Source organism: Bombus affinis, unplaced genomic scaffold (assembly GCF_024516045.1).
Source record: "Bombus affinis isolate iyBomAffi1 unplaced genomic scaffold, iyBomAffi1.2 ctg00000081.1, whole genome shotgun sequence".
Taxonomy (NCBI): Eukaryota; Metazoa; Arthropoda; class Insecta; order Hymenoptera; family Apidae; genus Bombus; species Bombus affinis.
In genome coordinates this window covers 982,652-1,010,206 of record NW_026108829.1, presented here as the reverse complement: position 1 = coordinate 1,010,206, position 27,555 = coordinate 982,652, and positions in this window count along the sequence as shown.

The window sequence follows — 27,555 nt, the reverse complement described above, 5'->3', positions numbered from 1 at the left end:
GCAGCACACAGCGGCGAGGCGAACGAGATAAGTAATAATGAAGTAATGTGGCTATTAGATAGCGGTTGCACAGATCACATAATTAACAGCGTAAATTATTTCGATAAATGTATTGACCTTAAAGAACCGGTAAATATATATTTAGGCGATAATAGATCGAAAGGCAACAAAATTAGGGAATGTTATAAGTTATTTTGAAGCATTTGGAATGCAAAATGAAATAAATGTGGATAATGTTTTTTGCGCGAAAGAAATGTCCGCAAACTTGATTAGTTTAGGCAAGTTAACAGATAATAGGAACAAGGTCATTTCAATAGGAAATATTGCAAAAGTAATAGATGAGGACAATAAGCTTACAGCGGTAGCGGTTAAAGAAAAGGGAACATATAGAATGAAAAGTATATTGAAAGGGAAGGAGCACTTAGCAAACAGCGCCGAACGTAGTGATATGAGTAAAAGGAAAAGATGGCATAGGATGCTAGGACACGTAAATTTTAAATATTTAAATATTTTGGGTAAAGAGCAGCTAGTTACTGGTATAACGAATGAATTTAAAAAGGAATTTTTGAAATGTAGGGTGTGTATGGAAAGGAAAATGCAAAATTTACCATTCAAAAATAATCGAACCAAGGCTATGGAGATAATGGAAATTATTCACTCGGACGTGTGCGGTTTTAAGACTACCGAATTCAATGAAGAGAAGCATTTCATCTCATTTATCGATAATTATAGCAAAATAGCTAGAAGTTATTGTATAAAATCAAAAGATGAGGTCTTTGATTGTTTCGTACAGTTTGTAAATGAAGCCGAGAATTTAACTGGCAAGAGGTTTATAATATTCAGATGTGATAATGGAAAAGAGTACTTGAATAATCGAATTTATAAATTTGCTAGGGATAAAGGTATCAGAATAAATAATTGCCCAACCTACGTACATGAATTAAACGGGACAACGGGAAGGTATAATAGAACAGTGATGGACATGGCGCGTTGCTTGTTAGCGGAAGCGAAAGTACATAAAATGTACTGGCTGGAAATTGATTGGACAGCGGTATACTTGAAAAATCGAATACTGGCAAATACAATAGAGAGAAAGACACATTTGGAAATATTCTTCGGGAGTGTTGAAAATCTACATCTATATGGAAGTAAAGTTTTTGTAAGAACAAAAGAGAGTTTCAAAATGGGATAAGAAGGCAGATATGGGAATTTTGTTTGGATATAGTGAAGTAGGTTACAGAGTCTTATTAGGTGGGAAAATAACAATAGCGAGACATGTAGAGGTCATAGAAACAGACACAAAATGTATCGGTTTTGTGAAGAATTCATTCGATAAAGATAACGATGACATTGAGGATAATGATTTATTGGTAAACATGAATAAGGAAGAGTTAGAAAATAGGGAAGATGAAAATGATAACAGTCTTGAAAGCATAAACATCCCTAGAAGATCTACACGTAATAAGAGAACTCCAGTAAGATATCCAGAAAAAGAAAACATTAGTGAAATCCATGCAAATTATTGTAGAGTAGATATCCTTTGTACATTTGAGGAGGCGATTTGTTGCGAAGATAGTGAAGATTGGAAACAAGCTATGGATAAGGAAATGGAATGACTTTATAAGAATAAAACTGGGAAATTGTTGGAAAGGGTAAAAGGCAAAGACGTATTAGATGTAAAATGGGTTTACACGAGAAAATCAGATGACAGGTATAAGACTAGATTAGTGGTAAGAGGATTCCAACAAAGAAACATAGCTGATGACATATACTCCCCAGTAGCGAGTAATCAGACCTTTAAGATATTGCTAACATGTTGTTGTCGAAATGGATTAATTATCGAGCAAATGAATGTCGAAACTGCTTTTTTAAATGGTGAAGTAACCTCGGAGGTATATGTAAATCAATCAAAGGGATATGCGGACGGAACGAATAGAGTTTGTAAACTATCGAAAGCGCTTTATGGGTTAAAAGAAAGTCGAAGGGAGTGGTATGAGTGTCTTGATAAGTATGTGACGAGATTAGGTTTTAAGAAGAATAACATAGAGTTGTGCCTATATACACATGGAGAGGGAGAAAATGTTGTTTATTTGCTAATGTATGTAGACGATTTGCTAATTTGTAGTAAAAATAAAAGGAAGATACAAAGGGTAAAGAACTTATTAACTAATAGATTTGAAATGAAAGATTTAGATGAAGTCAAAGAATATCTTGGAATAAATATAGACTATGATTATTTCAAAAATGAAATAAGATTAAGCCAAAAGAAATACATTGAATCATTAGCAAACAAATGTAAGTTACAAAATAGCAAATTGTACTGTACACCTATGGAGACCAACTTAAGAATTGAAAAAGCTGAGATAAATAGAGAGGATATTGGATACAAAAATTTAATTGGCGCATTGTTGTATATTAGTGAAAATACCAGACCCGATATAAATTATAGTGTGAATTATTTGAGTAGATTTCAAGATTGTTGTAATGAGACACACTTTAAATATGCAATGCAAATATTGAAATATTTGTACCGGACTAGAGATTTAAGATTAGATTATAAAAGGAACGAAAAATGTGAAACGATGGATTGTTATGTGGACGCTGATTAGGCAGGAGATCATTTAGAAAGGAAATCGACTTCTGAATATGTAATTAGATTGTATGGAAATGTAATTGGTTGGAAGTCTAAAAAACAAAGGTGTGTGACAAAAGACTCGACGTATGCAGAGTATGTAGTTCTATCGGAAGCGGTGAGTGAATTAATGTCCATTAGGGAAATTATGAAAATCTTCAATGTAAATCTAGACGATAACCCTGTAAAAATTTATGAGGATAACTCTGGAGTGATAAGTATAGCAAAGCACGGAAATTTTACAAAAAATTCTAAACACATTGAAGTTCATTAGCACTACGTTCACGAGTGCTTAAAGGAGAATAAGATAAACATATTTAAAGTAATTACAGGCGAAAATACTGCGGATATTTTTACGAAGGCACAGCGTAGAGAGAAATTCGATAGGTTTAGGTCATGGATGAATGTATACTAAGAGAAATGTAGATAAGGCAATAAGTGTTAAAGTTTCTGTTACGCAATTCGTCAAAGCATGTAACTACGATTAAGTGTACAGTATAAATGTAAGGAGGCGTGTTAGGAACATGATACATTTAAACTGTACATGTAAATGTGCGTGTAAGCGTCAGAGGACGTCCAGGCCTTAGTTGGGACAAAAGACAAGAGTCAGGCGTTAGAAGTATCTGGAGGAGCCGGTTGACAAAAAGCGTGCGTGCTAGTAGCATTTCGAGGTCTTTAGAGTATAGGATATATGTATAAATGTTGTGTGCTAAATAAAGGGAATTATTTGTATTTCCGAATCCATTCTATACCATTACAAATACACTAATGTACCAGAATATTATAATATTCAGTAACAACGATAGAATTAACCAGTTCGCAAGTATAAAAAAGACACATTTTACACTGTGACGAAATAATATCCAAGAAATCTGATATGACATACATGGAAAATACACGAATCAGACTGAGAAACCACTGCGCACTTTCATAACTGACTTCGACATAGCCGCTCCCAACTACTTGCGGAGTGAGATTGACCGAAGCGGCCCAGAGGCAACGCCCACGTACCCCAAGCGGCTACTGCCCCGCCACCAATAGTAACCCGAAAGCACAGGATAATACTTGAATTCGTTGTTCCCTCAATTTTGAATTTATTTACCTCAACAATATATATTATGTACAAAAATTTATAATAATTTATAATACAGTTTATAATAACATGTAAATTATATTTATTATCTGACGAACGCAATGAGAGAAAGGTAAAGACCAGCGTAGTCAATGCGGCACTAACTCTACATCCGGTTGACCTCAATTTACCTACCTACGTACCTACACAGTGACGCCTACGCTTTAAAACTTTTGTCGAAATCTTAAAGTTTTAATGGTAAACTCTTCGTTCTTATAATATCTCACTGACAGGCATGCACCATTTATAGAAGAGTCAACATAAATTTCGTAGTTGAGGATTATTGAAAGTATCTAATTTAATTCAGAAAGGCAATAATTTGTTTAACGAAATAAGCCATTTATTTATCATCCGGGTTTCTACCATGACATTTATGTTATAATAGCAATATGAAAATAAGGCAAGTTGAGTAAAGAAATACTCTTTCAAATCATTTTCGCCCATACTTCTTAAGTGGTTTATAAATGATTCGTGTATACCCTTCTTTCCTTCTGCCCCTACTCACGTGAAACTATATCTAGCATTTAAACAAAATCAACTATGTTTCGCGTAAACGAGAGTCGTAACCGTTACCATCAGATAATCGACGCCACTGTAAGGACATAGAAGTGGTTCGGAAATACAAATAATTCCCTTTATTTAGCACACAACAGTTATACATATATCTTATACTCTAAAGACCTCGAAATCCTACTCGCACGCACGCTTGTTGCCAACCAACTCTTCCAGATACTTGAAACGACTGACTCTTGTCTTTTGTCCCAACTAAGGCCTCGACGTCCTCTGACGCTTACACGCACATTCACATGTACAGTGTAAATGTATCATGTTCCTAACAGCCACGAACAGATCGATAACCTTATTTCTGTTAGGATCATCGGGGTGGTTCAATTAAGTATACACTGATTTAACAGGTATAAATTACAGTTCATTCAAACAACTTGCCTAGAGAAATATAAACTGCTAGAGCATAATTAGGAACGTGACGCTGGGCAAATGCCTCAGCGATCAACAGCTACAGGACGTCGATGACCTTATGACAAACCCCCCCAGACACGGTACGCTAGGATACCGACATTGCCTGGCGAAAATCGATCGTTTTTCGCGTTAGACCGAAGCCGTTCCCATCGCCGACATGGAGGCGGCAACCGTTGTTTCAGCCATCCTTTCCACGTGGATATTCCGTTTCGACGTACCTTTAAGGATAAGCACCGATCAAGGACGCCAGTTCCAATCAAACATATTTAACGAATTATGCCTGTTCCTGGGCATTAGGCATTTACGAACGACAGCCTATCTCCCCGCGACCAACGGGATGGTAGAGCGCCTGCACCGTCAACTAAAAGCAGCAATCAAATGCCACGATACGAGCAACTGTGTAGAAATCTTGCCAACAGTTTTATTTGGCATACGAACAGTTATTACGGACGTGAAAACGACGACAGCCGAAATGATTTATGGCACCGGCATACGATTGCCGGCAGAATTCTGTGTACCAACGAAGCAACAGGCCAAGTCGAAATACGGAAGCCGTCTAAAACTACGAATAGAAAAGATCAGGCCTCATCCGATTACGCGACACGGCGAAAAAGAAACCTCCGTGTTCCACTCGAAACATCGTCTTACGTATTTCTACGTCACGATGCCATCGGATACCCCTTACAACTACCCTACGGCGGACCGCATCAATTTATATCGAGAGCAAAAGGGACCGTTGCGATTGAAGTTAGCAACAAGAACGTAATCGTACCCTTAGACCGTCCGAAATGCGTGAATTTTTATTGCACGGTAACATTGAACACCATTACAGCGAAAATCGCGAAGTAATAATACCACCTGATGTTTGAGATGAGCAAAACGAAGACGACTCTGGAATTCATCACTCCAGGCGCGCGGGCAGAAAAGTTCGCTTCCCTGATCGTTCCCAGCCAGGCCGTCGATAAGCTAATGCGTAAGAACTACCAGCGACATAAATATAAGTCGCAGATGAAAGAACACCGCAACATTCCGTGTGGAATTTTGGGAAAATTCCGAAACATTGTAATCTAGATTCTACGGTAGCGGTAATTAAACAATTGTAGTCATCCAGTCCGATTGTAATTGTTCGAAACTAGTGATACCGAACATGGCCTCGAGGCGACAACCAGTCACCGAACGTAGCCGCGGTCAAGGGATGAACGTTTTGTCTAATAAAGGCATGGAGTAATTCTATAGCTGTCCTGAAATGAAGTAATCGTAGCGGCACGTGACAGTAAACATTCCAACGGTTTCTGTCGTTCTGTCCCGTGTCTCGCCACACGCAGACTCTATCCGTCGGATAAGATGATTGCCAGATGTCAACGCTTAACAACAGTATATGTTTAGCTAGCCTGAGGACCCATTATGAACCTTAAGATTTAGTTAACTAAAGTCCTTAACAGTCCTAAACAGGCAAACAGTCTTTGTTCCAACTACGGGATGATAGGTGAAATCTATTTTTCCACGGACGACGCTTCCCGCTAGCAACGTTCCCTCAAGGGCTACTAGCATCCTTCTCTAACCATCAACATGGAAATTGTCCAATTAACAGTAACGCCACTTACAATCTCTTTCCGAGCGAAGTCATTTCTCCACGAATCCGATGTTCTGGTGCCCTTAGACACACCCATCATAGTTTTCCTCTGCAGCATCATCGTGCCGGAAAATCATTCTCTCGTGAGGTCACATTAGCCAGTTACAAAGAGCCTTAACACTCGGTGGATATTCTATGTTTTGACAAAGAGTTTCTTCAGTCCTACCTATATCGTATATCCAGTATATATCGTATATCCATCTACCTATATCCAGTCCTACCTATATCGTAGATAAGGAAGTAGGGTACAACTTGGAATCAGGATGAAAACGAATTCTGTTGTCCCGTTGACCGCGGCTTTGTTATTGAACCCAGGATCATTGTCATTAGCTTCTCGAGTACCTAATTACCACGACTACTTGTCAAATTATGTAACAATCAAATTTACACTAGTAAATATCTGCTCTATTGCATAACTACAACGTCTAAACCAAATGAAGATTCGTTTCGCGCCTCTAACTCTAATCATAATGTGAACCCGATGTAAGTGAAAATACATGCACATACCATCGATTCTGCCTGACCAGCACTCTCACCCGGAACCGGAACTCGCAGTGCACCGTGACGAACAGCACATATATAAGCCTCCACTCTTAGCCAGACCGTCAGTCGTGCTCGCGCAACAGTAGAAGCAACATGGAGTTTTTTAGATCTCTACTACGCGTCGTTGGTTTGTTCGTGCCAAGTAAGGTAGATATCATTTCCGAACTACCACTGCAGGTTTCGCACTTGATACTTCGAAAATTGGATCCCTCGTCCCTGCAGAGCGCCGCGCTTGTCTCGCGCAAATGGTTCAACGTATGTAGATTCGACAAGTGTCTACGGCGGAAAGTGAGACGTCACATGCGACATACGAGGAAGCGGGTCAAGATGCAATTTCTCGGACCTGCAGCCGCTAAAGCTACCAACCAAGAATCAAGAAGTAGAGGACGTGGTGAGGACAACCTAAAGCACGAAATAAGTTTATCCGCTGCTCGTACGGCGGTCGTCGTTGGAAGGTTACGCGGTCCTCCGAAAATTTCCATGCGAGATCGCCCCATCGATGTTGGACCAATAAAATGTATTAGACTCTAACTCGTGTAAGTACCATAATTTGACTTCCTGCTCTTGCGAGAACGTGAAACGGTCTTGTCCGGATTCGGAACTGTAGCGTGAAGCTTGAAATAAAATGGTTTTACTGAGACGACAATGTGTTTCAGTCACGCTATTACTATCGGTATCGTAACAGGCCCATTATTGAATATTAAATAAAACGTATCACCGCTGCGATTGGAGATTTGCCGTCAATTAGATGCGAGATATACTCCTCATTGCCTGCCAAATACAGCTCACATCAGCTGGCTCGTGCTATTATATCATCTCTGGTCCTCGACATATCAAGCGTAATTGCAGTTTTACAAATTAAGGTTAACATATTCAAATGAATGTATCTCCGTTTCCATTGCACATATGGCGACAAAGCGATGCCCGTTACATTTCACATCCGATGTCATGTGCACCGCACATCTACTGGTTTGTACCATGTCAACTCCGGTCTCTGTCAAACCGAGCGAAATTGCTGCTTTGCATATTCATGATTAATTATTCAAATCACCGTATCGCCGTTTGCATTGCAGATATGCCGACAATTCGATGCGCGATATACGCCACTTTTGCAGCCAAATACAAAGGACATTATCTGGTTTGAGTTATGTAACGTGTGGGCGCAGCCAAACTTAGCGTATTTGCAATTATGCATTTTCAGGCGAAATGTTCAAATACTACATATTCAAATGAACGTAGCTTGGTTTCTATGTCGCCTATTCGATGCGCAGAATACTCCACATATGATGCCAAATCAGCCGGTCTGTGCTATGTCAACTCTGGACCCTGTAAAATCCAGCGTAATTGTAGTTTTTTTTTGTTAATGCTTAATATTGCATTCAAAGATTCGCCGCTTCTTTTGCACATATGTCGACAATTCCATACGCCTTGTACTCCGCATTTGCTGTAGCTACATTGCCCATCAGCTAGATTGTGCTGTGTCAACTCTGGTCCTTGCAAAATCCAGCCCAAATGCAATTTTGTATGCTCACGCTTAAATATTCAAATCAACGTGACTCCGATCCAATAGCACATATGTCGACAATACGATGCGCGTTATATTCCACATTGACTGCCATACGCCGAGCGCTTCATCTGGTTTAAGCCGTGTTAAATCGAGTCAAATCCAGCGTATTTGTAGTTTTGCATATTCAAAGCCTAGTTATTCAAGTGAAAGTATCTCCGTATCCATTGTAGGTATGTCGACAATAGGATGCACGTAATACTGCACATTTGCAGCCAAATACAGCACACATCAGCCCGTTTGCACACTGTCAAGACTGGACTCGGAGAAATCCTGCGTGATTGCAGTTTTGCATATTAATGCTTACACATTCGAATCAAGGTATCTCCGCTTGTTTTGCAGAAGCATTGGCCATACGATGCGCATTATATTCCACATCTGATGCCAAGTACAGTGCACATCATCCGGTTTACGCTATGTAAAATCTGGACCCAGCCAGATCCAGCGTAGTTGCAGTTTCGTTTATTCAGGATGAAGTATTCAAACCGACGTATCTCCGATTCTATGGCACATATGGCTACAATTAGAGGCTCGTTATACTCCAAATTTGCTGCCAAACACAGTGCACGTTATTCCGTTTGATGCATGTAAAATCGGGACACAGCCGAACCCTGCGTATTTGCAGTTTTGCATAATCAGTATTAAATATTCGAACCAACGAATCTCTGGTTCTATGGCACACTTACAGACAAGTCGGTGCGCGTTGTATTTATCATCTGATGTCATATACAGCGCACATCAGTAGGTTAGAGTTATGTATGCTCTTGTCCCTGTCAAATACACCATAATTGCAATTTAGCATATTTATGCTTGAATATCGAGAGCAACGTATCTCCGTTTCTGTGGCAGATATGACGACAATTCGGTGAGCGTTATGCTCCTGATTTGCTGGTGAGCACAGAGCACATCTTCCGATTCTATCTTCTCTTCTGTCTTACGTCTTCTCTGGTTACTGGAAGATTCAGCGTAATTGCTGTTTTGCATATTCATTCCTAAATGTTCAAACCAACGTATCAGCGCTGCTATTGTATACGAATGTCGCAAATGCGATGCGCGCTATACTCCACAATTACAGCCAAATGCAGTACTTATGCGCTTTGCTCTACGTCGACTCTGGTTCCTGTTATATGCAGTGAAATTGTAGTTTCGCACATTCAGACTCAAGTATTCAACTCAACGTTTCTCCGTTGCTATTGCTGATATGTCGACAATTCGATGTGCCTGCTACTCCACATTTCTTGCCAACTACATCGCTTACCAGCCAGTTTGCGCTATATCCACACTGGTCCCAGGCAGATCAAGCATGCATATGTCGGAGATGAAAGAACACCGGAACCTTCCCTTCGGAATTTTGGGAAGACTCCTAGTACTGTAATTTAGATTTCACCATAGCCGTATTATGAAACTGTTGTCATTCGATCCGACTGTACTTATGTGAGATTTATGATAGTGAGCTCGGGCTAGAGGCGACAACCGGTCGCCGAACGTAGTCGCGGTCAAGGGATAAACGTTTTGTCTAACAAAGGCATGAAGTAACGCTATAGCTCTCCTTAAAAGAAATACTTGGGACGGGGCACGACGGTAAGCATTTCAACGATTTCAGTCCCGTGGCTCGCCACACGCAGACTCTATTCTTTGAGTAAGATGATTACCTGATGTCGACACGTCTACACAGTACATGTTCAGCTAGCCCGAGGACCGGCTATGAATCTTAAGATTTGTTTAACTAAAGTCCTTCAAACCGACAAACAGTCCTCGTTCCAACTACGAGAAAATAGGAGAAATCTATTTTTCTCACGAACGACGCTACCTCTTCTCGAAGCTCTTAAGGGCGGCTAGCAACCTTCCCTAACCACCAACATGGAAATTGACCAATTAACAGTAACGCCAATTTCCCTCACTTTCCGAACGAAGAATTATCTCCACGAATCCGATGATTTCGTGCCCTTAGGCACACCCATCATAGTTTTCCTCGACAGCGTTACCGTGATGGAGAACCACTCCCCGTACGATCACGACGACGATTCAAGTAACCCTCTGATACGTAGTGATTGCCCCATGCATTAACATTGAGTACAACTTAGACGCTAAAGAAAAGTAGAGTTCGTCATCCCGTTGACCGCTGATTCGTTATTGCGCCTAGGATCATTGTCATTAGCTTCTCGAGTATCTAATTATCGCGATTACTTGTCCAATTCCATCATAGTCATATTTGCACTAGTAAATATCACCTCTATTGCATAATCATTACGTCTAGCGCCAATAGGGATTCGTTTCACGTCCTTAACCCTAACTCTAATCTTAACGCCAACCCGACATCTGAAGTGGGATCAGTGCCGACTATAACAGTGCTAGCACTTAAGACCATCGTGCGCAAGTAATTCAGTCGCTAGTGCAAAAATCGAGTCTGAAACCTAACAATTTTTCGCTACCACGTTTTATCCCTTAAAATCGCGTGCTCCGACTCCGCTGCATGGGGCGCAGCTGCCAACCTGATTATGGAGGGAAACTATAATTTCAATAACGAGTGGCGAGTCGACTCGTGCGTACTGGAGGCATCAACAGATAGATCATGTCATCTGGGTAAATCGTTTCCATTTTACTCCGATTCGGGAGCAGAGCGTTCACTAATTAAAGAGTCCACGGCCTCGAGATTTTCTGACAAAGGAATGACTGACATATTAGTAATGCGAGGAGTAGGGAATACCTGTATTAAACAAATGCCACCTATTTGTTCATCGTGTGTATTAATGATTTTTACATCGAAGATAATTTCTCATGTCCTTCCTGATAGTTATTTAAAATATGATATCGCGATTTGTTGCGGAACTCTAAGTCTGGGTTTTGACGTAACATTACACAAAATAGCCTCGCTATGTGTAAAACAAAAATAATTAATGTCTGTAATGAAACCACTTCAAACGAGATCGTCGTTAATGAAGTTGACACTGATGTACATGGTAATAATAAAAGTCGATCAATTTCTCTTCTCGTCAAATTCAAAGATTCATTCGTTACGGGTTTCCTACGTATTCGCGCAAATACAGGCCGGTTAGAAATACGATTAATTGATCCTAACACCACCGTACGAGGAAGTTCTTATAGACTTAGCGAGGAGAAGCGAAGAGCGGTACGTGAGAAAACAAGCGTTTTAATTAATGCAAAGATCATAAGGCCTAGTAATTCGCCATTTGCGAGCCCTACGTAACTCGTGAAGAAGAAAAACGGCTCAGATAGATTATGAGCAGGTTCCCGAGATCTAAGTCAAAATATGGTCGCGGATCGGTACCCTTTACTCCTTATTGCGGATCAAGTCGCGAGATTGCAAGAGGCGAGATACTTTATTAGCCTGGACATGGTCAGCGGGTTTCACCAAATTCCTATTTATCCTAATTCAGCGGAGTATACAGCGTTCGTTACCCCCGGCAGACAATATGAATAGATAACGATGCCGTTTGGACTGAAAAATTGCACCGTCCGTCTTTCGGAGGGCCATTCGCAACGCCCCAGGCGACCTCGCTCATTCGTACGTTGTTATTTATTTCGATAACGTCCTAATTATTGCCGACTCGATAGATCAAGCTTTAGAAAGATTGAAACACCGTATTAGATACCCTCGTAAAAGCCGGATTCTCTTTTAACTTTGCGAAACGTTCTCTTAAGGACATCGGTGCTCTATTTGAGATATGTAATTCATAACGGAGAAGTTCGTCCCGACCCGGGTAAAATACACACCTTAAGTTCTTTACCTGTGCCAACGACCGTCACACAGTTCATCCCTAAATTCTCACAGACGAGGAAACTACGCGCTCATCCCTGTACGCGCTCATCTCAGATAACAGAAGTATAACTTGGACAGATAGACACGAGAAAATAAGACAACAGGTAGTTTCCGTCCTGACCGACGCGCCGGTGCTAATGATATTCAACCCCAATTACCCGATAGAACTACATACTGATGCTAGCTCGGAGAGTTACGGGGCGATTTTGACGCATCAAGCCGAAGGTAAGAACAGGGTAATAGAGTATTACAATAAAAGAACCAGCCCCGCGGAATTCAGTTATCACTCCTATGAACTCGAAACATTAGCTATCGTAAACGCCGTAAAACATTTCCGTCACTATCTACATGGACGGAAATTTCTTGTCATCACGGATTGCAACTCGTAGAAAGCGCTGAGTAATAAAGTACATTTAAATGACAGGGACCATAGGTGATGGACTTACTTGCAGACTTTTATTTATGACATTATGTATCGGGAAAGTAAACGGACGGCTCACGTAGATTTCTTTTCGCGAAACCGCACAGGCGTTGACCCTATTAAATTCGACAAAATCAAAGAGAAAATAGTTAATCTGGCAGAAATTTCGGAAGATTGGCTGTTAGCGGAACAACGTCGTGAATCTCAAATCTTGGAAATCGTCAAGGAATTGCAAAACGATGGGCTCGCGGGAGACATCGCGAATACATACGAATTACGGTCCGGTACTATTTACCGTAGGATACAAAGAAACGGCAGGACTCTTTGTTTACCTATAGTCCCAAGTGGTTTTAGATAGTGTGTTATTAACCGTGTGCACCAGTCAATTATGCACTAAGGTTGGGAGAAAACGCTCGAGAAACCATACGAATATTACTGATTCGAAGGGATGGTGAAGTACGTTCGCCGATTCATTGAGAACTGTCATGCTTGTCAAGATTCGAAAGCTAGTTTAGGTAAGATACAAGCCGAACTGCATCCTATACCTAAGACCAGCATACCCTGGCATACGGTCCACATGGACATAACAGGCAAGTTGAATGGTAAAAGCGATTCAAAGGAGCACGTCATTGTTTTGATCGACGTCTTCACTAAATTCGTATACCTGCATCATACTCGTAAGATAGATTCCCTTAACACCATTAAAGCGCTTAAATCCGCTATATTTTTATTCGGGAGGCCCTGCCGGATAATAGCAGATCAGGGAATATGTTTTAAGGGTAAGGAATTTCGAGAATTCTGCGAAAGCAAACGAATTAAAGTTCACTTGATAGCGACCGGTGCTAGTAGAGCCAATGGACAGGTAGAGCGTGTTACGGGTGCATTGAAAATTATGTTCACGGTAGTGGAAACGACCGGGCGGCCGTGGCAAGACGCGATTGGGGAAATACAGTTGGCTTTGAATTGCACCACCAACCGCGTGATAAACTCGAGCTCATTTGAACTACTAATAGGTAGAACGACAAGACCGTACGATCTGTTGTTACCCGATAACATCAAAAGTATCGATATCTCCAATATAAGACGACAGGCAATAAAGGGGATGGAAACTAGTGCTAGGTATGATGAGGATGGATTTGACAAAACTAAAGCTAAAGCGGTTAGGTTTAACCTCGGTGATTTCGTATTACGCAAAATGCGGAACGAAATCAAACCAAATTAGATCCAAAATTTAGAGGTCCATTTGTAATAGCAGAAGTTTTGGAAGGAGGCATGTATATCTTAAAAGTATTAAACGGTAAGCGATCGTTCAAGTATAGTCACGACATGTTGAGGAAAATGCCAGATGGATGCACCCCTGCCGAGTTGGATGTCTGTGGTGAAGGCCATAACAGTGGCCATGACGATATGAGTACTTCGATCTCGGAAGATTAGTAGCACTATGCCAATAACACCCGGCAGGGGGAGTTCGCACGCTTTTCATTTCGTGGTAACAGTGTGATAAAGCTCAGAGAGAACGTGTGATGTGGCTCACACGCTTTTCATGGTAACAGTGTGATAAAGCTCAGAAAGAACGTGTGATGTGGCTCACACGCTTTTCATGGTAACAGCGTGATACAGCTCAGAGAGAACGTGTGATGTGGCTCACACGCTTTTCATGGTAACAGTATGATAAGGCTCAGTGAGAACATGCGATGCGACTTGCATGCTTTTCGGGGTGACAATATGATAAGACTCAGTGAGACCGTGGAACGAAGCTCTATGTGCTCATACGATCTAGAAGACCGAGATCCTTTGGAGTGCGAAATCGAAAATGGTCCATCATGCCGTTACGATCCGACTGATAACCTGCAGGATGCAACTATCACATTGGATACTAAGTATAACGCTACTAATTTTCATAATCTTTTATTTTTTTGCTGCCAAATCCCCGAACAGGATTTGTTGCTACACTGGACCCTTGCCTTATTGGAACATCTAGTTAAATTGTGAATAATGTTAATTGTATCGAGTCTAATGTTAGGAAACTCAATATTTTAGTTACACACGAGGACGTGTGATAATCAGAATGGCCGTGTCGGAGATGAAAGAACACCTGAAACTTCCCTTCGGAACTTTGGGAAGACCCCTAGTACTGTAATTTAGACTTCACCATAGCAGTATTATGAAACTGTTGTCATTCCATCCGACTGTACTTATTTGAGATGAGGTGACGTGCGTGATAGGTATAGAAGAATCACTCGGTATTGTTTAACAATAACTGTTTATTTGCTTGTGTTCGTGGTATACACTAGCTGGCCGAAAGCACGGTACAATTATCGATTCAGGATTACAAGTTCAAGCTCGGCGCGATACTTTACGCGGTGGTTCGAGTCGAGACGATTGCACATTCGTCGAGAGATTCAGATTCGCTATTACGTACGACTGCGGACGAACAATCCAGAAGGCGTCTTCCAACTTGCCTCGCGGCTCGCGATAGAACAGAATGAATTTGTGTCGCGATGATGCTCCTTAGGAAAACTGTGTTTGGGTGTGTCTAAGGATACGGGATCATCGGATTCGTTCAGAAAAGTATTAGTTCAGAGAGTGACGGAAACGGACGTCGCTGTTAATTGGAAAAATTGTGAGTTGGTTGTTGGAAAGGGATGACAGCTGCCCTTGAGAGAAAGTTGCTAGCGAGGAGCGTCGTACGTGAGAAAAAGCAGATTTCCCGTAGTGGGTGGTATGTGTAGGGACTATTGAGACAAAGACTATTTGTCCCTTTAGAGAATCTTAGCTGCATAAATCCTAAGATTTAAGTGCAACTTAGACGCTAACGTAGTGTAGAGTTCAGCATCCGTTGACCGCGAAAACGTTGCCGGAACCGAGACCATTGTCATAGTGCCGTCATTTGTTACTTACACCCTCATCAAACCTAAGGACCCACCATAAACTTAGACTTTTTAAGTAATTCTAGATGGTCCCTTTCATCTTGCACATCCAATTTCATAAATGTTTTTGATTGATGTGTATTTCTTAGAAAAGTCCTTATGTTTATTGTGCGCTCTTAGAAACTGCGGAAAAGCTGGTAGTTATATAATGGGAAAACCGGTAATTATATAATATTAAACTATATATAATTATATAATATTAAATTATATTATATTAAAATTATATAATATTAAATATATCTGATGAAAATGTGTGGATTTTCTCATGAACAAGGTCATCCATGAGCCACGGTGGTAGGATGCTTACTCCTCCTATCTTCATTCATTAACGCTGATACCCAATGGGTATCGCGAATCCTTGTCCTCCCTTTTCATAACAAAAAGTGTGAACAACGAATCAGCTTCCCTTGTTCAAAAATTACCTACATACGGATCTTTCCTCCGTAAGTATGTAAGAGGGGAATTCGAGTTATATCTTGACACCCGTGACTTTTTCGAAAACCACCTATCTATGCATACTCAATCTAGGTTTTCAGATCAGTCAATATATCTACCCGGATTCACTCATATAAGATCAATCCATTTCTTCGTCACCATTATCTTAAACGGCGGAGTTACTAACTTGTGTTGTTGTACAAAGTTGTTGGAAATACATATTTCATAAATATTGAAATATGTATAATTTTTGTGCTGGACTAGGTCCAGTGCGTAGTGGAGATCTTTGTAACGGGATATCACTGTGTGGAGATATGTGTGTGCGCGGCGACTGAGAAACAGACGAATGTAAACAGTTCTATCGGTTAACAGTCTTCAAAATGTCGGATATGAATAAAAGTGCTGAGACACGCGCAAGTGTACATTGATAAATATTCTAGAAATCGTTTATAAAGTAAATATGTGTCTACGTTAATAGTTATGGCCAGCGTACAATATTTCGGCCATCAGGATGCACAATTCTCAACATGGTAGCAAAAATCGTGGTTGACGAGATTTAAGGTTATGGGACCACGTGTAACCGGGCGTGAATGTGTAAAAAAGGTTCATTTTGAAAGAATTGGAAATATGTTCTGAAGAGATAAAAAGGCTGTTGGCGGAGCAGATAAAAGAAATCTGTATAGTGAGGAGAACTATTTTTGAAAAAAGGGTGAAGATGAAAAGACGAATCAAGATGCCAATGGACGATAAAACTAAAATGCAAGTATTCGATGTACGTGATTACAAAGCGTGGAAGAAAAGAATATTAATGTATTTAAAGTGTAAAAAATGTTATGAATTGGATACACGAGAGAAAATGTACACGGATGCGAAAGATAATTGGGATGAAAAGAATCAATGGGCGATGAACTACATCTATTGTAGTATAACAAATGAGCAATTAGAATTTGTTGGTGATCAAGACACTGTTTACAAAATAATTACAAAATTTGATCAGATGAATATGAAGGAATCAACAGCATTGCAACTTTGTATAAGAAGTAGACTCGACATGATGAGGTTGAAAGATTTTGAGGAATCAGGTTCATTTTTCACGGAATTTGAGAAGACGATAAATGAATTAAAGGGTGTTGGTGCAAACGTAAGTGAACGTGAAAAACTCGATTACATGCTGAAAACACTACCAGAATCATTGATTTATATTGATGACTTAATCGACTCATTGAAAGAAAGTGATTGAACTTGTGATCTTTAAAAAATAAAATTATAATGTGGGAAATACGTAGGGAGAGTAAAAGTGATAGGAAATGGTCAAATGTCTTCAAAGTTGAGAAAAGAGAGAAATAAAGTGCCATGGCTGTGGACAGTACGGCCACGTGATAAAAAATTGCACGAATACATGCAGAGGCGGAATCAATGGAGGAGCGCAATGGCAAGGAGGTGCGAATCAGCCATAGCAGAATAGGAGTCGCGGCGGACGAGGTTCTGGCCAGAGAAGACGAGGATATGTTCAGCGTGGATTTGGTCAACGAGGACGGAGCAGAGGTTGGCAGCAACGCTACAATGGGGCAAGTCGACAAGACGGAAATTATTTAAACAGCCAGGACTACGACGACCAAGGAATTGACTCCTTCCTAACGCGAGTGCAGCGCGATTATAGTAAGGATACTATCACAGTATATACCAGCGATACGCGAAAAATAGATCGGATATTGGATAGTGAATGTTCAGATCACATTGTAAATGATGACTCGTATTTTATTGAGTACGAAAACTTAAAGAACCCGATAAATGTAAAACTAGGAGACGGTAGAACATTAAAAGGAACAAAAGTTGGAAAAATTTTAACTTACTTTGAAGTAAACAAAAGAAGGGTTAAAATTATAATGTCAAATGAATTTTATGTGGAAGAAATGGATAATAACTTGGTTAGCTATGCGAGAGTAACGAATAAAAATAAGAGAGTCTCAGCAGGGAATACTTCAAAGATCTATAACAAATATAGAAAGTTGATAGGGATCGCATTCAAAGATCATTGTTTATATAAAATAACTAGTTACATTGGAAGGCAAGAATCTCACGCCAAAAATGTAGAAAAAATGACGAACAGGGAAAAATTTCACAGAATCCGAGGACATGTAAACTTTAATTATTTAGATACGATGTGTAAGAAAAAATTAATTGAGAGAATGCCAGAAAAATTGGAGCAAGTTCAATTAAAATGTGGTGCGTGTATGCAAAATAAATAGCACAATGTACCTATCCAGAGTAACTGTAGTAGAGCACGCGAGATTTTAGAATTGGTACATACCGATTTAAATGGACCTCATAAAAATACCAGGTTTGATGGATCTAAATATTTCTTAACATTTATAGACGATTATAGGAAGTGCGCATTAATTTATACTTTGAAATCGAAAGATGAGGTTTACGATTGAATCCTTGATTATATAAATAAAGTTGAAAATCTTACTGGTAAGAAGATAAAGAGACTAAGATGCGATAATGGAAAAGAATATATGAACAAAAACATGTACAATCTAATCAGGGAAACAGGAATTCTCCTAGAACCATGCCCACCTTATGTTCACTAGTTAAATGGAACAGCTGAGCGCTACAATAGAACAATCACGAATTCCGCTAGATGCTTATTACATGATTCGAAACTAAATATTAAATATTGGTCGGAGATAGTTAGAACCGCGGTGTACTTAAAAAATAGAACCATTACGAAAACATGTGAAAATAAAACACCAATCGAAATATTGTTAAGAAGGAAACCGGATATAATTAATTTAAGATTGTACGGAAGCATAGTTTTCGTAAGAGTATCTGAAATTAAAATAAATTCGAAATGGTACAAAAAGGCAGATATTGGAATACTTGTAGGTTATGAAAACGTTGGATATAGGACCTTAGTTAATAATAAAATTATAATTGCAAGACACGTATAATTTATAGGTGAAAATGATAATTTAGTAGGATTTCAAGGAATGGATGAATCAGATAATGAAACGGAAAAGGATTTTGAAGAACAATCGGATACAAACGAAATTCATGAAAGTGAAACAAGTGACGAAAAGGTCGAGCAGGTTGTAATAAGAAGGGAGAGAAATTTAAGTAACGAATCAGAAGAAAAACTTGAGGACATAGAAAATAATTTGAGAAGGCCAGGACGGGAAACAAAGAAAACTCAAAGATATGGCCAAACGAGCTCATATTTCATTTATGTGAATGTAGTTAGCGCAGGCAGTCCTCAAACCTATGAAGAAGCTTTCAGTGGAGATGACCGCAGATCATGGAAAGAAGCAATGGATCGAGAAATGAATAGTTTAGTCAAAAATGAAAACCTGGCAATTAGTAGTGTAGTATCGGAAAAGGATGGGATTAGGATAATTTAGGTTTGTAAAATTCTCCTAATACTATTTATTAAGATAAATAAAAATAACAAGGATTAATTGGACAGAGAACGATAAATGTTCAACTTGAACTGAAACACAAAAGTCTTATTCCGCTCAAATCACTCTCTATAACTCTCGTCTTCGGCATCCGCACTCGCACGCTCTCGATTCTCAACCCATACTGCACGCCTTTTGTATTCGTTCTCGCCTGCGTCTTAACTAACATTGTCTTTAGCGTCTCTTTTGTTTTTTCCCCGCCCTATAGCGCACGTGTCCCGAAAACGCTCGTGGTCAGGGTCACGTAGGCCTTTTCGACGAAACTGTTCAGTTGAAAAGATCGACGATACATTGTTCTACCCAACGACACCGCGGTTCTCGCAACATTGTATACGGTTCGGCCGATATCTTAGGCCTTTTGTCCACGATACTACACTCGGCCATTCCTGACAAATCACATCTGCCCTCAGATGTGCTCATCACTGTTCTCACTATCATCACTAACACCAATGTTCCACCACTTCATGTGGTCGGCTGCGGTGGAAGTCGTGCGCGGTCCCTCGTGTTCGCCTTCTCGTTGCACTACGTAACGGTCATTTCGCAGGACTTTCACCACACGGTACGGCCCAAGGAACTTTGAATGCAGCTTTAACCCAGGACCGCCTTGCGTCCTCTCGATCGCCACCAGATCTCCTGTTTTGTAGACTGTCGCCTTCTTGCGTCTGTTGTTGAACGTTTGTCTATTGCGGGTTTGAAGCTCCTCGATCCGTCTCTTTGCTATTTCACGCAATTGATCCCGTTCTTCCTGGAACATCGCGGCCCATTTATCCTCAACTAACCGCCTCATCTGCGGATCGTCCCGCATTCTTATCCGCGTGCCAAACAGCAACTGGAACGGAGTAACGCTAGTGCTTCTGCTGGGAGTTGCGTTGAGGTATTTTTGAGTTTTCTCCAGGTGCTTGAACCACTCGCCTGGCGTTGGTGCAGATAACTTCGTCAACAACGGGATAAGTATCCAATTTACTCTTTCCACCTGACCATTGGCCCGCGGAATTCCAGTTGTAGTTCGCACGTGCTCTATGCCTTCCTCACTACAATAGTCCTCGAAAGCACCAGCTGTGAACGCCGTCCCACGGTCAGAGATGATCCTTCGCGGATTCCCGAAACAAACAGACTGTTTTTCCAAGCGGCTGATAACGTCTGCAGAACCCGTTGATTTGGTAGGGTACAACCAGACGAACTTGGTGAAAGCATCGACCACTACGAAGATATGCCGGTAGCTTTTCTTTGTGGTAGGTAACGGCCCAATATGATCGACGTGATACGTGTCGAACGGCAATTCTCCCTTGTCGATGGTATTTAGCAACCCTTCCTTCTTCCCTTGCTTTCTCTCCGCAAGGATACAGTCGATGCAGCTCCGCACCACCCTTTCCACTTTCTCGCGCATTCCCCGGAACCAGTAGTCCCTTTTTACCAACGCCTCTGTTTTGGTAACGCCGAAATGGCCACGTTCGTGAGCTCGTCGGACCACTTGGGTTTGCATCGACTTCGGCACGACCAATAGCGGTGCGTCTTCTACTTCTCGATACAAAAGTTCGTTTCTTAAGATGTACCCGTCGGCCTCGTACTGCTTTATGTTGTCTCGGATCTGTCGCAGGTCATCCTCTTGCAACTGAGCTTCTCTCAAACGTACGACTATCCCTCGTTCGTCTTCGTCTATTAGCATGACCTCGGGTAGGGGATTTCGACTCAACGCGTCGACATGCATCATACTGGTCCCGGGCCTATGCTCCACCTTATAATCGAACTCCTCTAGGAGGATTGCCCACCTCGCGACGCGCACGCACAAGTCCTTTTTCCGCATTGTTAATGCGAATGCCTGACAATCTGTAACGATTTTGAATGGAATGCCGAGCAAGTAGACACGGAATTTCTTCAGCGCTTTCACGATGGCCAAAACCTCAAGCTCGTAACTGGTGTACTTCTCTTCAGCCGGTGAAGTCTTTCCGCTCGAGTAATACACGGGGTGAAAAGCGTTGTCCTCGCTGTCGCGTTGCAGTAAGATCGCTCCGTATCCCCCGCTGCACGCATCCGTATGCAGCTGAGTCTCCGCTCCAACGCGATACAGCTTCAACAGTGGCTTCTCGCTTAACGCGGTTTTTAGGCTTCCGAACGCTTCGCGCTCGCGCGATTCGAACCCGAACGGGACATTTTTCCTTAATAGATCTGTTAATGGTCTCGCGATGACAGAATACCGGGGCACAAACTTCCTAAAGTATCCCGCTAAGCCCAGGAAACTCTGAACATCTCTAGCCGATCGGGGCTCCGGGAAATTAGCGACGGCCTTGGTTTTGCATTCAGATGGTTGAATATTACCGCCCTCGATGATGTGGCCCAAATATTCTATTCTCGTTTGTAGGAATCGACATTTACTCCAGTTTACGAGTAGTCCGTGTTCACTAGCGACACGCAGCACTGTGCTTAGTTTCTCTATTCCACTCGAAAAGTCAGTCCACGGCACGATCAGATCGTCCATGTACGTCAGCACCACCCCTGTCGCGATCAACTCTTTAAAAACTGCGTTTATATATTTCTGAAAGACGGCTGGCGAATTGCACAATCCAAAAGGCATTTTGAGGAATTCGTACTGGCCTGTGGGGACTACGAACGCTGTATACTTCCTGCTACTTTCCCCAACAGGAACATGAAAAAATCCGTTCTTAAGATCCAACGTGCTAAATACCCTCGAGCCCTGTAGCGAATCCAGTTGGTCTTCGATCAAGGGCAGTGGGTATCTATCTTTTACTACCTTTTTATTTAATTGTCTATAATCGACGCAAATTCTAGTCGAGCCGTCTTTCTTTTTGACCAAAACGATCGGACTGGCATAGTCGGAATGTGATTGGCGTATTATTCCATCCTCCAGCCACATTTTGATCTGTTTGTCGACCTCGACCTTGTCTTGTGGAGATAGTCTTCGCGGCCTTTCGTAAACCGGAATATCGTCATGCAATATTATATTCATTTTGATTCCTACTTCGCGCGTTTTCTGTGGCCTATAATTTCGGATTAAACTCTCTACTGCCTGCTTATGGTGCATGTTTTCGATATGGGATAAATCTACTCCACGCGCCCCCGTCTCTATGTCTACTTTAAAAACTTCCGGAATCCCATCGGAGTTTTCGTCTTTTAATCTGAAAATGGAGATATCTCCCCTCCTCCTGTTCATCTCAACGGTATCCAGGAAGTCTGTGCCTATTATCAACGAACGGTGCATCATAGTGTTCGGAACTACATGCACCGTTATATGATATAACTCATCATCTATGACAATATCCGTTGAAAATTTCCCGAGCGTAAGATTGTTCTCGGATCCGATACTGCGAAACTCGATAATTTCCCGAATTAATTTGGGCGCTCCAATTTTGGCATGTTGATCCGCCCGCATCAGGGTTAATTCGCTACCGGTATCTATCAACGCGCTCAGTTCGCAATTTCCAATTCTAACACTTTTACAACCCGCTCGCAGCGACTTTTGTGTATTACAAACCTCTTTAGGGGACTTACCCAGATCGCTGCATTTCGATGCGACGTGTCCGTACTCTCTACACTTGAAACACTTAGGACCTCTCGATCCGTTCGGGCAATCCGCGCTTACATGTGCTTTATCGCCGCAATTGTAGCAACGCGTCTTTCTCGCACTTCCGCATTGACTGGGACTGTTATTTCTCTCAACTCTGGCCGACTTTGCAACCGACTTCGTCCTTCGGCTCTTCTGCTCCTCGTACGCGATGAGCCTCTTCCTTAGCTCCTTGATGGATGCAGCACCATACAGCATAGATTTATGGACTTCTTCGTCTATTATCCCGTCTATGATGTACTCTACTTTGACTTCTTCCTCTATATCGGCATGACTGGCTATTTCCAGCATGCGATACATGTAGGCCAAGCACGCCTCGTCGCTTTTCTTTCTCGTCCCACTAAGCTTTTGGTGTACTTGCCTACTGTTGGACTTTCTGGAGAACTCTCCGATTAGTCCCTTCTTCAGCTCATGCCAAGTCCTGGCATGGCACTCGAAGCTTGCGAATATTTTCGCCGATCCCCTCAGCAGCTTCCTCGCGTAGACTGCCTTCTGACCGTCGGACCACATACACGTGTCCGCGACTTCTTCGAATGATTCGAACCATCGCTCCACGTTTTCACCTTTGTCGCCGCTAAACAATTCTAATGCGTCTTCGACGTCTTTAAAGCTTAATACCGAAACGGTACCTGCCTTTTGGCGATGTTCATCACGGTCCGAGCACCTCGCTCGCGTACCTCCTTCGTGTTTCATCACGTCTCTCTCATCTTTTTCATTGTCACTTTCGTCGTCGCTTTCTTCTTCCGACGATACGTTGTCTCCTTCCAGGGCCGCCTGTAGCCGTGCGCGTAGTTCAGATTTTCTCCCTGTGACCTTTAACCCCAAGCTAGCGAGGCGCGCTCTCAACTCCTTCGTCCTCAGCTTCTCGAGGTCTTCGTCTCCATCCTGATCGCGCTCAGCTTTCTGCCCACTCCTTAGGTTTCGCTGATTTACCGATTCCTCATCGCGCTTCGATTCCTTCAAAGTTGATTGACCAGCCTTATACGCTCGGTTCAGCCTGGCCATCAGCACTGACTTCGAGCCTGATATCGGCAGATTCAGACTTGCGAGCTTATTTCTTAGCTCCTCCAGCGTCGAAACCTCTTCAGTCGAAAACTGTTCCTCTTCACAATTTGCCATTTTCAACTCTTTTTTTTCAGCACAATTAGTTCCGTTAAACGTGTCGTTCTCTGTCTGGTTTCAATCCCGGACGAGCCCCCAATTTGTAGTATCGGAAAAGGATGGGATTAGGATAATTTAGGTTTGTAAAATTCTCCTAATACTATTTATTAAGATAAATAAAAATAACAAGGATTAATTGGACAGAGAACGATAAATGTTCAACTTGAACTAAAACACAAAAGTCTTATTCCGCTCAAATCACTCTCTATAACTCTCGTCTTCGGCATCCGCACTCGCACGCTCTCGATTCTCAACTCATACTGCACGCCTTTTGCATTCGTTCTCCTCTGCGTCTTAACAAACATTGTCTTTAGCGTCTCTTTTGTTTTTTCCCTGCCCTATAGCGCACGTGTCCCGAAAACGCTCGTGGCCAGGGTCACGTAGGCCTTTTCGACGAAACTGTTCAGTTGAAAATATCGACGATACATTGTTGTACCCAACGACACCGCGGTTCTCGCAACATTGTATACGGTTCGGTCGATATCTTAGGCCTTTTGTCCACGATACTACAGTAGAGAAACCAAAAGATAAAAAGGTATGAGATTTGAAATGGGTATATACGAATAAATCCGATAATCGTAAGAAAGCGGAAAATTTCTCGGACCTGCAGCCGCTAAAGCTACCAACCAAGAATCAAGAAGTAGAGGACGTGGTGAGGGCAACCTAAGGCACGAAATAAGTTTATCCGCTGCTCGTACGGCGGTCATCGTTGGAAGGTTACGCGGTCCTCTGAAAATTTCGATGCGAGATCGCCCCATCGATGTTGGACCAATAAAATGTATTTGACTCTAACACGTGTAAGTACCTTAATTTGACTGCTTGCTCTTGCGAGAACTTGAAACGGTCTTGTCCGGATTCAGAACTGTAGCGCGAAGCTTGAAATAAAATGGTTTTACTGAGACGGCAATGTGTTTCAGTCACGATAATACTATCTGTATCGTAATAGGCCCATTATTGAATATTAACTACAATGTATCATCGCTGCAATTGCAGATTTGTCGTCAATTAGATGCGAGATATACTCCTCATGGCCTGCCAAATACAGCTCACATCAGCTGGCTCGTGCTATTATATCATCTCTGGTCCTCGACATATCAAGCGTAATTGCAGTTTTACAAATTAAGGTTAACATATTCAAATGAATGTATCTCCGTTTCTATTGCACATATGGCGACAAAGCGATGCCCGTTACATTTCACTTCCGATGTCATGTGCACCGCACATCTGCTGGTTTGTACCATGTCAACTCCGGTCTCTGTCAAACCTAGCGAAATTGGTGCTTTGCATATTCATGATTAATTATTCAAATCACCGTATCGCCGTTTGCATTGCAGATATGCCGACAATTCGATGCGCGATATACGCCACTTTTTCTGCCAAACACAATGTATATTACCTGGTTTGAGTTATGTAACGTGTGGGCGCAGCCAAACTCAGCGTATACGCAATTATGCATTTTCGGGCGAAATATTCAAATATTACATATTCAAATGAACGTATCTTGGATTCTATGTCGCCTATTCGATGCGCAGAACACTCCACATATGATGCCAAATCAGCCGGTCTGTGCTATGTCAACTCTGGTCCCTGCAAAATCCAGCCCAAATGCAATTTTGTATGTTCAGGCTTAAATATTCAAATCAATGTGACTCCGATTCCATAGCACATATCTCGACAATACGATGCGCGTTACATTCCACATTGACTGCCATACGCAGAGCGCTTCATCTGGTTTAAGCCGTGTTAAATCCGGACCGAGTCAAATCCAGCGTATTTGTAGTTTTGCATATTCAAGCCTTATTATTCAAGTGAAAGTATCTCCGTATCCATTGTAGGTACGTCGACAATAGGATGTACGTAATACTGCACATTTGTTGCCAAATACAGCACACATCAGCCCGTTTGCACACTGTGAAGACTGGACTCGGAGAAATCCATCGTAATTGCAGTTTTGGATATTAATGCTTACATATTCGAATCAAGGTATCTCCGCTTGTTTTCCAGAAACATTGGCCATGCGATGCACGTTATATTCCACATCTGATGCCAAGTACAGTGCACATCATCCGGTTTACGCTATGTAAAATCTGGACCCAGCCAGATCCAGCGTAGTTGCAGTTTCGTATATTCAGGATTAAGTATTCAAACCGACGTATCTCCGATTCTATGGCACATATGGCTACAATTAGAGGCTCGTTATACTCCAAATTTGCTGCCAAGCACAGTGCACGTTATCCCGTTTGATGCATGTAAAATCGGGACCCAGCCGAACCCTGCGTATTTGCAGTTTTACATATTCAGTATTAAATATTCGAACCAACGAATCTCCGTTTCTATGGCACACTTACAGAAAATTCGGTGCGCGTTATATTTGACAACTGATGTCATATACAGCGCTCATCAGTAGGTTAGCGTTTTGTTCACTCTTGTCCCTGTCAAATACACCATAATAGCAGTTTAGCATATTCATGCTTGAATATCGAAAGCAACGTATCTTCGTTTCTATGGCAGATATGACGACAATTCGGTGAGCGTTATGCTCCTGATTTGCTGGTGAGCACAGAGCACATCTTCCGATTCTATCATCTCTTCTGTCTTACGTCTTCTCTGGTCACTGACAGATTCAGCGTAATTGCTGTTTTGCATATTCATGCCTAAATGTTCAAACCAACGTATCAGCGCTGCTATTGGATACATATCGCAAATGCGATGCGCGCTATACTCCACAATTACAGCCAAATACAGTACTTATTCGGTTTGCGCTATGTCGACTGTATTTTCGAGCTATCGCGGGGAGACGCGTTCGTTTGAATACGCGTCAATGGGAGTCGTAAATTCCCGTTACGATTGGAATAATCGACTCCACGGATAGTTCGATCCCCGTATTTCGCTTAGGATAATAGGTGTAGTCGTTGTGGTATAACACTGGGGGTCACAAAGTTATAAAAAATATATGTATTTCCAACGATTTATACAATCACACTGAGTAAGAACGCCGTTGCTTAAGATACAGATAACGAAGAAATGGATTATTCTTAGATGAGAGTGTGAGCTATAGGAGCTCTAGGTCCGTGAGAGCTGTAGGAGCTGTCGGACTTCTGGATACTGTGAGAGAAATAGGAGGCTCTTAGAGATATAGGAACGGTGAGAGTTATAGGGATTGCAGGAACTTTAGTCACCGCGAGAGACGATGGAACTCTAAAGTTTATTCTGATGTGAGTACGAAGCTCGGTATTGGTGTGCCCTTTGAGCGAAGAACGCGGATTCGTTGATTACATTGTTAGTTAGGAAAGTGAGGGCAATGATC